Genomic DNA, 14,188 nt, shown 5'->3' on the forward strand with positions numbered 1-14,188 from the left:
AGGGCAGGGGGCGGAGCGGCGCCAGGGCGCCAAAACAGCCCAAAAGCCCGCGAAGGGCTAACAAAAGGAAAAAGGCGGGGCGAGCGCCTTATAAGCGGCAGGGCCGGGCTGCAGAGTCAACTCGCTCCTGCAGTGGGACCCGGCCGCCGACTCGCCGCCACAGAAGGCTTTCGTTTTCAAAAGTGGAGGACTTCGTTTTTTCGTGCCATAGAAGGAGGATTTCGTTGGGGGAGAAAGGACCGATTGCAGTTTTCCTGTTCATCCACGAAGGAGACTGTTCGGGGGTTATGGAGAGAGAAGCGGTCCGGTTGAAGCGGCGGCAGAAATTCCAGTCCAGGGAGGAATCCAGTTGCTCACGAGGCGGAGAGACCAGGGCGCCTATTCGGGAGTTCGGCAGATTTACCTAAGGTAGGGTGCGGAGTTGATGGGTGGCGCTAGGCGCCACCTATGCCGCGAGGCCAAGAGTCCGCTGGCATTTCCTCCGCTGGAATTGAGTTGGGGGACTTTATGGCACTTGCGGGGCAGGCAGGAGATAACGCCGCGGGGGTTGTTTTTTCCGGATGTTTTCATGAGTTTGCGGCACGTGAAGGGCAGGCAAGAGATAATGCGAGCGGGGGTTGGTTTTCCGGCATGTTTTCATGAAGGCGATCGAATGGCAGGGCCGATTTGAAACGGCCCTCCCGTTTTTTTAATAGGGGCGGAAAATAAATAGTCTTCGAGCCTAGGCTTCATCGCCTCATATTTACAGATTTGTGTACTGGGGTTCTGCAAATGCCCGAGGCCCCCATCCAGCCAGTCAGGTGGCACAGCGAGCAGAGCGCTGGCTTTGGACATCTGTGCAGAGCATGCGAACGCAGGTTTGAAACTCGGCGGGGCCCAACTCTGCCTTTCATCCGTCGAGGTCGATAAATGAGCACCGCACACTGTGGGTAAAAAGTCGTAGCGCTATAAAAATGCACACTGTGCTAAGCCTGTTAGGAGGCTCTGTTGCGCAATGGTTAGCGCGTTGGACTGCTAAGGATGCTGTAAAGCAATTTAAAGGTTGTGGGTTCGGGTCCCACCAGAGTCGATGTATTTTAGAAATACAGGCGTTTGAAACTGCTGTGTATATTTCGTATCGAGGCTCGCCTCTTTCTCGCTCCCCCCTCTTTCTCTGCATTATGACAAAATCAAGGAAGGCAGCTGTGCCCCGAGCACACCAGAGTAAGGAAGCTAGAAGCAGGGCGGAGGGGGGGCGGAGGGGTGCCGCAGGGAGAGCACGTTCAACGGGGGGGCGGGCGGCAACGCTCGCTTTGCGTGAAAAGCACCTCATAGTCCTTTTGTTATTCCCCTGCCTTTGTTTACCCGTGGAGAAATGGAACAGAATCTTGCACTGGCAATACTTGAGTCGAAGCCTACTCATGCTCGGAGTAGCCATTGGCCTGAGGGCTTGGTGGCTCAGGGGTTCTGCCACAGGCTGTGCAGCTATGCTCTAGAGGTTCAGCTGCTCCATCCAGCAGTCAAAGTGCCCAGGTTCAGCGCCCCTTTGCTCCTAACGCTAATTTTAGTTACCTCTCCACAGGCAGCTTGGGACACCTTGTTCACTTTCTTTCCGTTTAATTATGGTTTTTGCCACCTTTTTAATTCCTCTTGTTAGTTTCTCAGTTGGGTGGTTGTGGGGTGAGGGTGTTCGACTTGCCCTCGTTCAAGTAGTACTGTGTAATCCACCATCGTGGGACACGGGGGCAGGGGGAAAGTATTGGAAAATGTACATGATAGAGTAGTGGTAAGTGCGAACAGTATTTTGTACACGGTTTAAAGTATATGGCATATGTGCACCACCAATATAGGGAAAGGTGCATGTAAAGTAGTGGTAAATGCGAGCAATTTTGAAGAGGGGATATGAAGGATGGCTGCCTATTATAGTGTTAGTTGTATGACCGCACACCAAACGAGAGGCCTTTTGAGGGAATCGGGACAGGAGAGATCAATGCAAACAAGCAGGTATCGGGCCTTGCATATCGTTCCCACAGGATGGGGTGACTCCAGGGAGAAGCAGCATGAGGAGGAAGGTTTGGTTAAGGGGTTCACACAAGTAGAGGCGCATTCGGTATTTTATGTGCGCCATTTTCGTATGATACCGTATTTTGTGTAAGGTTGGGTATGAACAACCAAAATCACAATAACAACAAAATAATTGCATTGTTATATACTGTACCCTGCATCTAACTATATTATATTGTTTCCTGCATCTGGGTTCTCCCAGGGAAAGCGCGCTGAACCATGTAGCAATATATCCTGCACCTGTCTCCCAGAAAAAGGGTGTCATGCTGTATTTTGGGTCCTGCAACAAGGTATCCCTAAACTAAAGCTCAGAGCACACATATGAGATTCTGCGTTAGGTGTTACAAGCTCATGGGTTTTACATCATGCTATTGTGTGCCCTGCCAGCAGGTGCTCCCAAGTCATAGCAGAATGCACCGTGCTATGCTGTCTTCTGAACTCTTGTAAAACATACAGCACAGTATTATACTGCGTTATCTAGCTGTCCCCTGGCCAAAGCGTAGCTACTGCACCCCATCCTAGTTCCATCCTTGGTTCTTATCCCTCCCTCTGAAACCCCTCAGGGACAAATCGAGTTTAACAGACTAAAGAGCCAAACTGCATATACAATCCCATTTGTGTTGAGACAAGAATTCTTTTTCATGAAGACACTACAAGGTACACTTGTTATGCAACCAGTGTCATTGTTAGGGGGCATTAGAGAGTATGTGACATCTTACTACGCCCTCATTGTTGATGTGAACACAATTGTGCTTTGAATACACATTTACACCATTATAACCAGTGACAATACTACGGGTCCTTTGAATGTATGTGACATCATAACACACCCTCATTGTTGCTGTGAACACCATTGGGCTTTCAGTACACCATTACACCTGTACACCATTACACCACTTCAAACCTACTTCCTTCTCACCGTCATCAGGCTGGATGGCTGATGATGCAAAACAGGGCCAGATTTAAATGTCTTCTCCTGGTTAACAAATCTATCCATGGTAAGGCACCACTGTATCTATTCTCTGCTAGCCAACTCTATACACCTTCTTGTGATCTATGCTCTGCATCCACGACTACCATTGTGGCACCTCGTCCTCCATGTGCTTCCTCTCGCTTCACGCTCCTTATCTCTTCTTGCTCCACTTGCATGGAATTCTCTTCCCCCGAACCTCTGAAAAACAGTCCCCACAAATGTATTCAAACCTACCACCTCACCTCTGAGGTACCCTCTTAACCTACCTCTCATCTGCCTTCAAGCTAACATTTTCCCCTCACCTCTAACCTGCCCCTGCCCTCACTTTCTCTGCCTCCACTCTAGCACATCATCCATCATGGTCACATCCCTAACACAGCTGCCCGTATTGCCTAGCTGCACTTAAACATTTCTAATGTAGATTTTCCTTAATCTATGTAGGTCCACCCATGTATTGTCTCTGGTGACTGTTCTATTTACTCTCCTCCACAACCTGGTCAGAATGCCACGTGACCTCACCCCTTTGAAAGAAGTTCACTGCTTCCAATTAAATCTGATATCTCATCTATTGTACGTTCTTTTCTGATCAAAACAGCATTGTTCTTTCCTGTGATAAATAAGGAAAACGCTGTTAGCTGTAACTCTTATTCTCCAGCATGGGTCTTACATGAATTCACATAATATGAATATTCCCTGTCGTCAGGCTGGGCATCCTCTGTAAAATAAAGCAGTTTAGCTTTAAGCTAAAAACTGCACTGTCGAATGAATAACCGATTGCTGTTACTTTGGGTCATACTGCCCCAACCATTGACATTCATCCACCTTAGCTCCACCCTTGGCGGCCATCTTCAGATTTGGTTGCACACGTAAAATACCAATAGGAACCAAGAAGAGCCAGAGAGGGGAAGGAGGGAGGGTTCACATGTGAATCTCTGTAAGACCCATGCTGGAGAACAAGAGTTATAGGTAAGTAACATGTGCCTTCTCCCAATGGGGCCTTACATGGATTTAATTACACAGCAATGCATACACACAACCATGGGAGGTGGCAAGGCTCAACAGAAGCAAAAAGACTTACCCCAGAACACCCTCTCGTCAAGAAAACAGGTTGCGAAGCACTGCTTGTCCGACACAAGACTTCTCCCTGGAATCCCTGTTGACACAGTAAAATCTTGTGAAGGTGTCAGTAGTCCTCCATGAAGCAGCACTGCAGATATCCAGCAGGGGACCACCAGAGAGGACTGCCGTTGCAGATGCGATTGCTCTGGTGAAATGGGGCCTCGGTCTGTTGGCCTGCTGATGGCAATGCATGATGTGACCAGAGAGCCACCTGGAGATGGACGCTTTAGATAGGGCCTTCTATGACCCACTGATCCAAAGTTTACAAAAAGCTGAAAAGTCTTTCGAAAATATTTAGTGTGTGCAACATAGAATTTCAATGCACGCGCCACGTCAAGCAAATGCAGAGTTCTTTCAGCAGGCGAAGAACAATTTGCAAAGAAAACTGGCAGTAGCAAAGGCTCTTCTAAATAAAAGTCTGATGGGTTCTTCAGACCCATCAGACTAAAAGAAGGATGAGTCCTCAGGACCACTTTCACTGAGTGGAATGACAAATATGGAGGCTTACATGACAGAGCCTCTATCTCACCAACCCTCATGGAAGAGGTGATAGCCACAAGGAAAGCGGTTTATCAAGAACAAAACTTCAAAGGTGCCCGATGCACAGGATCAAACGGCCACCCCATAACCTTCGAAGGTACCACATGACTCTCCCATGCAGGTGCAGGATCCTTCACTGGTGGAAAAGTCCTAAAGAGGACCGTGAGGAACTTTTTGACAAATCTGTGTGACCATTGGGAGAGTTTGCCAGGAGTCTGGGTGTACCAGGAGATGGCGGCCATGTGTACCTTGATTGATGCATGAGCAAGGCCAGCTTTGGCAAGCAAGAGCAAGTGGGAAAGAAGCTGTGGAGAAATCTTCGACCGGCACCACACAGTAAAATGCATCCACCTGTGCTTGTAACAGGCAAGTGTCGATTGAGCCCTGGCCTTGGACAGAATATTTTTGTATTCCAAGGGCAGGGAGTAGTGTCCAAACTATAGGAATGCAGGAGCCAGGCTGCCAGGCTCGGAGACGCTGGATCGTGGTGTAGGATGGATCCTCCTTCCCTGGAGAGCAGGTCTGGGAGAGGAGGCATTCTGAATGATGGAGCCACTGAAAGGTGAAGGAGGTCTGGATAGTAGATCTGACTGGGCCACACCAGTGCAATGAGCATTATCTTGTAGCAGGATAATTTAAGTGTGTGATCACTCGTAGTAGCAATGGCATTGGAGGGATGCATATAGGAATCAGCCTTCCCATGGGACAAAGAAAGTGTTCCTCAGACTCCTTGCTTGAGGGAACCTGCTAGAAAACTGCTGCCACTTAAGTGTTATTCACTGTAGTGAACAGGCCGATGTGAGGCTTTCCCTTTTTGCTGAAGATCCAAGACACTTGAGCTTGCTGGAGCTCTCACCCCTGGCAGGACTGCAGCTGCCTGCCTGAGAGAGTCTGCAATGGTGTTTTAAATGCCTCCCATGAGGAACAGGACTAGAAACAATCGCTCAGCAATGGCCCAGTGCCACAGGTTCTGTGCCTCCAGGGAGAGGACTGGAGATCCCGTTCTGCCCTGCTTCTTGAAGTAAAACATGGTGGTCGTGTTGTCCGTGAAGATCCTGATCATCTTCCCCAGAAGCTGAGGATTGAAACACTTGAGAGCCCAAAAAACTGCCCGCAGTTCCAGGACTGTTGATATGCAATGTCTTCTCTTCTGGACGCCATAGTCCTCTGGTGTTTAGTTAGCCAGTGTGTGTGCCCCAACCCTCCAGATAGGCATCGGTAGCGACCATTTCCTGATGAGCCTGGATCCTGAAGGAATGGACCACCATATTAGGGCTTTCCTGAATGTTTGATTGAGGAGTAGCTTGTCATTCCAGGAGCCAGAGGTCTGCTTCCACCTGGCGTCCATGCAGAATTTGGGATAGTTTATGGACAGGGTTTCTGGATTTCAGTGAATACCGAAAAAAACAATAAAACAGGTTGGCATTTTTTATAATGTATTAATTGCCACCCAGTTTCTAAGTGCGGAAGCGGGATTCGAAATGCTATAGTTCTGCGTTGTCTTGTTTCCAAGACAAATGCATTGCCAATGAGCTATCCTTCCAGCCCTGGTTGTGCTCCGTCTTTTGCTACTGACATTAGTATAACTATAGGCATCTCAAATGATTATTATGCACCATTGTCACCTTATGGCACAGGGTCAAATTAACCATATAATCCATCACATCACTGGTGACACTAGAATTATACATAGAGGAGGCCAAGGAAAACTAGAGGGACACTTACATATGTATTTCTCTTTGAAACTGCAATAATATATTCATGCACCGTTGTTAAAAAGACTTATTCTTTTTCCCCCAACAACCGTTTATTTCACAGACAATGCACAGTTAATTAGTTAAAACATGACAGATTACACGACTGCACACAATAATAATAATAATTACCAAAAAGAAAAAGAGTCAAAGGAAAAAACACAAAAAAGTCATATAACAGCAACATTATTTCATACTTGATACAATCCATTTCACACTAATAAAACCGTCCTACTGAATGTTCTGATAATATGTCATTGACTACATCGGTTGATTAGCCAAGCCCATACATCCATTTTGTGCCTGAATCTAGACTTGACGGGCTTATGAAAAAGGAATTGCATATGTTAATTGAAATATTATTTACAATAATTGAGAACATGGGCGGCAGAAGAATAGTCTCCAAACTGAGAAAATGTTTGTTGTTGGGACAAAGACACATGCAACTTGGTCAAGTACTGTCTAAGGACCAAAATGCAGCATCATGAGTTCTCTTCCTGGGCCTGGTCTGACAGGAAGGTGTCTGCAACCTTTGGCTTTCCATATGTTTTGAACTACAGCTCCCATCAGCCCTTGCCAGCATAGTCAATAGAGGGAAATCATGGGACTCGTAGTCCAAAACATCTGGCACCCCTCCGGTTGCAGACTGTTTTTTGAGTCAATAGATAATGTATTGGATAACGCAATCACATAGCTAGGAAGGTGTAGATAAAATTACCTTTATTCCTTCTTCTTTACTGACAGCATTTTCATATTGTTTGAAATTCTCAAACCATTCAGGGGGTAGAGGAGGCCAGTCAGTGAGGTTGTCCAAATGGCAAATGCCTTTAGATAGTGGGTTGAAATGGTGGGTTTCACAGTTTATATTTTGGGCAAATTGGGTAAAAAAAATAAATGCAATTTATATCGGATTCGTAGGGGAAAACATAAAAAATTCCAATAGATGCCAGTTCACCATAGTACACTGGAGGGATCGTGATTCTAAATCGCACTGACTACATTAATGAATGCGAGAGACAATTGAGTAATACTCTCTACTATCGCTTACTCAAGCAAGATCCCACTCCAGAACTCCAACGACTTGCCGCTGAAAAAATTGCCAAGGCTAAATATCGCGAATGGATCTCAAAACAAGAAGCTGACTTCCTCATCAACAAGAAACCTAGTATTCCTACGTTCTACACCCTACCCAAAGTGCATAAAAACCTCCTTAATCCAACTGGACGGCCTATTGTAGCAGGAATTAATTCAGTACTCGAACCTCTCTCTACGTTCGCGGACCATTAATTGAAAATACACGTTCAAAAAATGCAATCTTACCTGAAGGATTCCCGAGATGTTATCAATCTCTATGAAAACCTTGATTTTGATCCCACGACCAACCTACTACTAGGCCTTGATATTATTTCACTGTATACCAACATACCCCAACAAGCCTCAGGGGATACCTGTAACGCTCACCTGATTCTCGCAGAGGCGCCGGTCTTGACTGGGCGACTACCGTATCTTCAAAGGTGATGTGTAGCACCCGGTTGGCTCTTTGGGCTGGACCTCTGTGCACTGTATGCCTGACGTGTAGAGTAAGATGTCTGCAGATAGAAAATATGGGGTTAATGAACTGGGGTTATTGGGGTGTCCCTATCTCTTTCCTCTTCTCCTCTCCTGTAGACCCCCAAAGGTTAACGCTCTCACCTTAGGTAAGTGAATGCCGAGCTCTCCATCTGCCTCGGGGCAGGGTGCTGTAGCCAGTTTCTTCACTGGATAGGTAGCGCAGGCCTCTTGACTTCAGAGGACTGCTGTCCGTCGTTTACTGCACGAACGGTAAGTTTCGAGTCATTCAAATGTCTTTTTAAAGTCTTTAGTAATGATGTCTCTTGTTTTGCAGGGTTCCGGCGATGGCGGATGACGGGCTGAAGTGAGTTGAAGATGGAGCCCGTGTGATGAATAGAAGCGCCTGGAGGCACGTGAGTAAGCGCTTGTAGCCTGCTTCACGATGCGCTCTAACTGTCTTTTTATTTTGCAGGTACGAGTTCGGAGCGGCTGCAGGGTGCCGGAATACCCACTGGATTAGATGTGGAAAGGAGTAATGGCACGTGAGTATTAAAGTTCCCCAATGTCTTTAAACGCACCTTGTTTTGTCTTTCAGATGCGGATGCAGCGCCGAAGGCCTCCGGAGCGTGCAAAGAGTTGGTAAGCTTTTGTCTTTCAGATGCCGGAATGCAGTATGAAGACCTCCGGAGCGCACGAAGAGTAGGTAAGCTTTTGCCTTTCAGATGCCGGAATGCTAACCTGTTCTTTCTTGTCTTTATAGGTGTTGCTGAAGACTGGATTCAGGATGGTAAGCCTTTGCCTTTCAGATGCCGGAATGCTAACCTGTTCTTTCTTGTCTTTGTAGGTGTTGCTGAAGACTGGATTCAGGATGGTAAGCCTTTTTCCTTAGGCCCAGGACTGGATGCAGAAGACACGATGAGCGTCCTGCTGCAGAGGGTGCAGAATAACGCAAAGCAAGATTCATCCACCGGGTGTGGTTTAAATAGCCTCCTGTAGTGCTTAGGTGTCTCCTTCCACAGCCACGCCTAAGTAAGAAAAGAGTTCCTGGTAAGAAAAGAGTTCCTGCCTTCCAGAAGAGTTCCAGTGTTCTAAATCTAGGGAGTGGCTCCAGCCCCACCCAACAGGAAAAGTAGTTCCAAACAGAAGAGGATCAGAGGCTCAACTGGCAGGCAAGTAAGCAGCATGGTCTGCTGCAGGTAAGTCCACCGAAGCATTATGAGCCCGGCGCTTCCAGCGCTGGGACTGGGCATATTTATGAGCCTGATGCCACTGGCGCCAGTACTGGGTCCAAAAGGTCCCAATTGGGACTGGTTGGCACTCGGAACCTGGGTTATGGATCTGCTTCCAAGGGAGTTGGGAAAACCCTGACCTTTTGGAAGCAGAGATCATGACAGTGCCCCCCCTCAAGGCCCCTCCCAAACCGGGCTTCTCCGGGGGTTTTGGCTTGTCAGGAAATGTTCGGTGAAATCTTTTGATTAGGCGAGGAGCGTGGACATATTCAGCAGGTTCCCAGGATCTCTCTTGGGGGCCGTAGCCTTTCCAGTCAATTAGGTAGAATAGTTTAGATTTGGAGACCTTGGAGTCCAGAATGCTTTTGACTTCAAACTCGAGTTCTCCATCCACTAGGATAGGTTTTGGAGATTTGGTTAGTCGGGTTTGAGGTTGCACAGGTTTTAATAGAGAGACGTGGAAGACCGGATGTATCTTCATGTGCGGGGGCAAGTCCAACTTGACCGCTACTGGGTTTACTATGGTAGTGATGGAATAGGGACCAAGGTATCTTGGGTTGAATGTGCGTGGCCCTTTTAGAGATAGATATTTGGTGGATAACCAGACTTGATCCCCTACTTGATAGTGAGGGGCTTCCTTCCGATGTTGATCTGCTCCTTTCTTGTATTGTTCTTTAGCCCTTTGAAGGTGAGAAACAGCTTCCTTAAAGGCTTGGGTGATTGTAGAATGCAGGTAGTCTACTGCTGGTGTTTCAAGATCTTGGAGGGGATCCAACTCCGAGGTTCGAGGGTGACTGCCGTACAAAAGAAAAAACGGGGTTTTCCCAGTTCCTGAATGGACAGAGTTATTGTAGGCATACTCGGCTATCCAAAGGATATCTTTCCAATTTTTTTTCAGTTTGTTGCAGCATGCAGCGTAAATACTGTTCCAGAGTTTGATTGGTCCTCTCGGTTTGTCCGTCGGTCTGAGGATGGTGACTGGTCGATAGTCTCACATCAATTTGAGCCGACCAACAGCAACTTCGCCAAAAATGAGAAATAAATTGACTACCTCGATCCGAAATTAGAACCGAAGGAAAACCGTGCAGCCGGACTATGTTTTCGAGAAATTCTCGGGCCAGAGTTGCTGCTGTTGGCAAGCCTTTGAGCGGAATGAAATGCGCCATCTTGGAGAATAAGTCCACGATTACTAGAATCGTATTGTATCCGGAGCATGGAGGTAGATCGGTGATGAAGTCCATAGAAAGCGTATGCCAAGGGCGAGGTGGGATGTCAATAGGGCGTAAGAGGCCTGCTGGTCTTTCCTTTTGACTCTTGTTTTGGGCGCATACTCCACAGGACATTATAAAGTCTCTGATATCTTTTTTCCAAGACGGCCACCAGAAGTAGCGCTTGATCTTTTCTGAGGTCTTGGCTATACCGGGATGACATTCCATTAAAGAGTCGTGATAACAAGAGATTACTTTTTTCTGTAAATCTGTGCTGGGTAGGTATAATCGTTCTTGGAAATACAATAAGTTGTCCTTTACTGCAAAGTCCTTTCCCTGCAGATGCCAATTCTGTATATCTGCTGGAGTTACAAGTTGCCTGGCTTTATCCTTAACTTCCTCTATGGATTCTGTGGCGATTACACCCAGAATTCTTTGTTCGGGAATGATTGGTATAGGTTTAGGGTTGATCAAGTGTTCTTCCACTCCCATCCGAGAAAGGGCATCGGCTTTACCGTTCTTTGTACCTGGTCGATAGGTAATTATGAAGTCAAACTCGGCAAAGAATAATGCCCAACGGAGTTGTCTAGAGGATTGGGCTTTTGCGGTTTTCAAATATTGCAGGTTTCGGTGATCCGTAATCACAGTAACGGTGTGTCGGGCCCCCAGCAGATAATGCCGCCAAGCCTTAAAGGCAGACTTGATAGCCAGAAGTTCCTTGTCAGTAATCGTGTAATTGACTTCAGGAGGCGAGAATTTGCGGGACCAAAATGCCACGGGATGCAACTGATTGGTTACCGGGTCCTTTTGTGATAGAACTGCCCCCATGGCAAGGCTTGAAGCATCAGTTTCCACGATGTAGGGGAGTTCGGGGCGAGGGTGTTTTAAGATTGGTGCAGAGATAAATTTAGTCTACAAATCCTGGAAAGCTTGTTCCGCCTCGGTAGACCATTCAAAACGTTTTTTTTTTTTTAACAAGGCAGTGATGGGCTGGACTATTCGAGAGAACTCGGGGATAAACCTGCCGTAAAAGTTAGCGAAGCCTAACATGCTTTGCACACCTTTTACGGAGGATGGTGATGGCCATTTGAGAACTGCATCGACCTTCTTTGAATCCATACGCACTCCGCCAGGTGATAATATGAATCCCAAGAATTCAACTTCAGTCACGTTGAAAACACATTTTTCCAACTTAGCGAAAAGTTTGTGTTGACGCAATCTTTCGAGGACCATTTTCACGTGTTTCCGATGTTCAGATTCCGATGAAGAATAAACGAGGATGTCGTCAATGTAAACAACAACACATACATCTATGAGCTCTCTGAGGACATCGTTCATAAAATATTGAAAGGCGGCCGGGGCATTGCAAAGTCCGAAGGGCATGACCTGATATTCAAATAGCCCATACTTGGTGCGGAAGGCCGTCTTCCATTCATCGCCCTCTTTTACTTGTACCAAGTGGTAAGCTCCTCTAAGATCCAGCTTGGTATATATGCATGCTTTTCTGACTTGGTCCAGGAGTTCAGGGATCAAAGGTAACGGATATCTATTCTTAACGGTGATCTGGTTCAGGGAGCGATAATCGATACAAGTTCTGAGGTCTCTCTGTAACGCTCACCTGATTCTCGCAGAGGCGCCGGTCTTGACTGGGCGACTACCGTATCTTCAAAGGTGATGTGTAGCACCCGGTTGGCTCTTTGGGCTGGACCTCTGTGCACTGTATGCCTGACGTGTAGAGTAAGATGTCTGCAGATAGAAAATATGGGGTTAATGAACTGGGGTTATTGGGGTGTCCCTATCTCTTTCCTCTTCTCCTCTCCTGTAGACCCCCAAAGGTTAACGCTCTCACCTTAGGTAAGTGAATGCCGAGCTCTCCATCTGCCTCGGGGCAGGGTGCTGTAGCCAGTTTCTTCACTGGATAGGTAGCGCAGGCCTCTTGACTTCAGAGGACTGCTGTCCGTCGTTTACTGCACGAACGGTAAGTTTTGAGTCATTCAAATGTCTTTTTAAAGTCTTTAGTAATGATGTCTCTTGTTTTGCAGGGTTCCGGCGATGGCGGATGACGGGCTGAAGTGAGTTGAAGATGGAGCCCGTGTGATGAATAGAAGCGCCTGGAGGCACGTGAGTAAGCGCTTGTAGCCTGCTTCACGATGCGCTCTAACTGTCTTTTTATTTTGCAGGTACGAGTTCGGAGCGGCTGCAGGGTGCCGGAATACCCACTGGATTAGATGTGGAAAGGAGTAATGGCACGTGAGTATTAAAGTTCCCCAATGTCTTTAAACGCACCTTGTTTTGTCTTTCAGATGCGGATGCAGCGCCGAAGGCCTCCGGAGCGTGCGAAGAGTTGGTAAGCTTTTGTCTTTCAGATGCCGGAATGCAGTATGAAGACCTCCGGAGCGCACGAAGAGTAGGTAAGCTTTTGCCTTTCAGATGCCGGAATGCTAACCTGTTCTTTCTTGTCTTTATAGGTGTTGCTGAAGACTGGATTCAGGATGGTAAGCCTTTGCCTTTCAGATGCCGGAATGCTAACCTGTTCTTTCTTGTCTTTGTAGGTGTTGCTGAAGACTGGATTCAGGATGGTAAGCCTTTTTCCTTAGGCCCAGGACTGGATGCAGAAGACACGATGAGCGTCCTGCTGCAGAGGGTGCAGAATAACGCAAAGCAAGATTCATCCACCGGGTGTGGTTTAAATAGCCTCCTGTAGTGCTTAGGTGTCTCCTTCCACAGCCACGCCTAAGTAAGAAAAGAGTTCCTGGTAAGAAAAGAGTTCCTGCCTTCCAGAAGAGTTCCAGTGTTCTAAATCTAGGGAGTGGCTCCAGCCCCACCCAACAGGAAAAGTAGTTCCAAACAGAAGAGGATCAGAGGCTCAACTGGCAGGCAAGTAAGCAGCATGGTCTGCTGCAGGTAAGTCCACCCAAGCATTATGAGCCCGGCGCTTCCAGCGCTGGGACTGGGCATATTTATGAGCCTGATGCCACTGGCGCCAGGACTGGGTCCAAAAGGTCCCAATTGGGACTGGTTGGCACTCGGAACCTGGGTTATGGATCTGCTTCCAAGGGAGTTGGGAAAACCCTGACCTTTTGGAAGCAGAGATCATGACAATACCATAGAAGAAATACTTCTAACACGAGAAGACAATGATCCGGTACCTACCTCATTTATTCTTTGGTGCATTGAACTTGCATTGAAACGAAACTACTTCGAGTTCAACGGGAAATTCTACCAACAAATCGAAGGAACAGCTATGGGGGCCACCATGGCTCCTAGTGTGGCTAATCTTTATGTTGAGACATTTGTAAATCCCATATCTACAACAACCGTAATCCTTTTAGTAACAACATCACTAAATGGAGTCGCTACATTGATGACATCCTGGTATTATGGAAAGGGACACAGGATGATGCCAATAATTTCTTTACCTGGTTAAATGGTCTGAACCCCCATTTACAGTTTACAATGACTTCTAGCAACAAGTTTACTCATTTTCTAGACTTTACCATCTTTCCCCTCAATGGGGTTTTGAAAATAAAACCATACCATAAACCTACCGATAAAAACTCTCTATTGGACTATTCCAGTCACCACATTAAACATCTGCGCGATAACCTTCCCTTTGGCCAATTTTTACACCTTAAGACAAATAGTTCTGATAAAGAAACATATGAAGTTGAAGCTACCACTCTCAGTAAAAAACTCAGACAGAGAGGATACCCCAAAAAGTTAATAAAAAAATCAGCTAAAAGGGCATTTAACAATAATCGGGAAGCCTTA

Source organism: Ambystoma mexicanum, chromosome 11 (assembly GCF_040938575.1).
Source record: "Ambystoma mexicanum isolate Mex_15411 chromosome 11, UKY_AmexF1_1, whole genome shotgun sequence".
NCBI lineage: Eukaryota > Metazoa > Chordata > Amphibia > Caudata > Ambystomatidae > Ambystoma > Ambystoma mexicanum.